The sequence below is a fragment of the Notolabrus celidotus genome, chromosome 1, assembly GCF_009762535.1.
Source record: "Notolabrus celidotus isolate fNotCel1 chromosome 1, fNotCel1.pri, whole genome shotgun sequence".
Taxonomy (NCBI): Eukaryota; Metazoa; Chordata; class Actinopteri; order Labriformes; family Labridae; genus Notolabrus; species Notolabrus celidotus.
The window spans coordinates 41,629,140-41,631,784 of record NC_048272.1 but is presented as its reverse complement, the minus strand read 5'-3'; the positions used below and the strand labels follow the sequence as shown (position 1 = coordinate 41,631,784).

Genomic DNA, 2,645 nt, shown 5'->3' with positions numbered 1-2,645 from the left:
GTTATTCATCATTACATATATCTGACTATAATAACTCTGTTTATTCATTATTGAATTTATCTGACTATAATAACTCTGTTTATTCATCATTGGATTTTTCTCACTATAATAACTCTGTTTATTTACCATTAGATATATCTGACTATAATAACTCTGTTTATTCATTGTTGAAGTTATCCGACTATGATAACTCAGTTTATTCATCATTAGATATAACTAAGTATGATAACTCTGTTTATTCATTATTGAATTTATCTGACTATAATAACTCTGTTATTCATCATTAGATATATCTGACTATAATAACTCTGTTTATTCATTATTGAAGTTATCTGACTATATTAACTCTATTCATCATCACATATATCTGACTATAATAACTCTGTTTATTCATTATTGAATTTATCTGACTAAATTAACTCTGTTTATTCATTGTTGAAGTTATCCGACTATGATAACTCAGTTTATTCATCATTAGATATAACTAAGTATGATAACTCTGTTTATTCATCATTGGATTTTTCTCACTATAATAACTCTGTTTATTCATCATTAAGATATATCTCACTATAATAACTCTGTTTATTCATTATTTATGACTATAATAACTCTGTTAATTCATCATTATATATATCTGACTATAATTGTTTATTTATCATTACATATATCTGACTATAATAACTCAGTTTATTCCTCATTGGATTTAACTCACTATAATAACTCTGTTTATTCATCATTACATTTATCTGACTATAATAACTCTGTTTATTCATCATTATATAAATCTCACTATAATAACTCTATTTCTTCATCATTAGATATATCTGCCTATAATAAATCTGTTTATTTATCATTAGATATATCTGACTATAATAAATCTGTTTATTTATCATTAGATTCATCTGACTATAATAACTCTGTTTATTCATCATTAGATATATCTGACTATAATAACTCTGTTTATTTATCATTAGATATATCTCAATATAATAACTCTGTTTATTTATCATTGGATATATCTGACTACAATAACTCTGTTTATTCATCATTATATATATCTGACTATAAAAACTGTTTATTCATCATTACATATATCTGACTATAATAACTCTGTTTATTCATTATTAAATGTATCTGAGTATAATAACTCTGTTTATTCATCATTAGATGTATGTGACTATTATAACTCTATTTATTCATCATTAGATATATCTGCCTATAATAGCTCTGTTTATTTATCATTAGATATATCTGACTATAATAACTGTTTATTCATCATTGGATATATCTGACTATAATAACTCTGTTTATTCATCATTAGATATATCTGACTATAATAACTCTGTTTATTCATCATTACATATATCTGACTATATTAACTCTGTGTATTCATCATCACATATATCTGACTATAATAACTCTGTTTATTCATTATTGAATTTATCTGACTATAATATTCTGTTTATTCATCATTAGATATATCTGACTATAATAACTCTGTTTATTCATCAGTACATATTTGTGACTATTATAACTCTGTTTATTCATCATTAGATATATCTGACTATAATAACTCTGTTTATTCATCATTAGATATATCTGACTTTAATAACTCTGTTTATTCATCATTAAATATATCTGATCGATTAACTCTGTTTATTCATCATTAGATATATCTGACTATAATATCTCTGTTTATTCATCATTAGATAAATCTTATTATTATAACTCTTTTAATTCATCATTAAATATATCTGACTGTATTAACTCTGTTTATTCATCATTAGATATATCTGACAATAATAACTCTGTTTATTCATCATTGAATTTATCTGACTATGTTAACTCTGTTTATTCATCATTACATATATCTGACTATAATAACTCTGTTTATTCATCATTAGATATATCTGCCTATAATAGCTCTGTTTATTTATCATTAGATATATCTGACTATAATAACTGTTTATTCATCATTGGATATATCTGACTATAATAACTCTGTTTATTCATCATTAGATATATCTGACTATAATAACTCTGTTTATTCATCATTACATATATCTGACTATATTAACTCTGTGTATTCATCATCATATATATCTGACTATAATAACTCTGTTTATTCATTATTGAATTTATCTGACTATAATATCTCTGTTTATTCATCATTAGATATATCTGACTATAATAACTCTGTTTATTCATCAGTACATATTTGTGACTATTATAACTCTGTTTATTCATCATTAGATATATCTGACTATAACTAGAAAGGTTGCATTTCCTGAAAGCAAATGCGTTGAAATGCTGAAGCTGAAGGCTGAAAGCTGTGAAACACAGCTGAACATGTGGAAATGTGAAATAAAGAAAAATAACTACAAACGTTGTAAAGAGCAGAATAAGCATAAGTCTTAAACATGTGAAATATTTGAAGTGGTTGAATTAGTGGAAGTAGTTAAAGTGGTTGAAGTGGTTAAAATAGTTAAAGTGATTGAAGTGGTTAAAGTTGTTGAAAACTAACAAACTAACCCTGACCCTTGGTTTGAAAATACACTTTTTCTGAATTTTAGGGCATTTTTATTACAAATAATGTACAATAACTCCACTGTTATACAGTGTAGACTCCTGAAAGTCACTGCAAA

At 24.6% G+C, this 2,645-nt stretch overlaps 1 protein-coding gene across 3 annotated transcripts in view; it reads right to left on the bottom strand.

The window, feature by feature from the left end:
* Positions 1-2,645, bottom strand: part of LOC117821670 — a 393,061-nt gene that overhangs the window by 339,240 nt on the left and 51,176 nt on the right. The window lies entirely within an intron of this gene.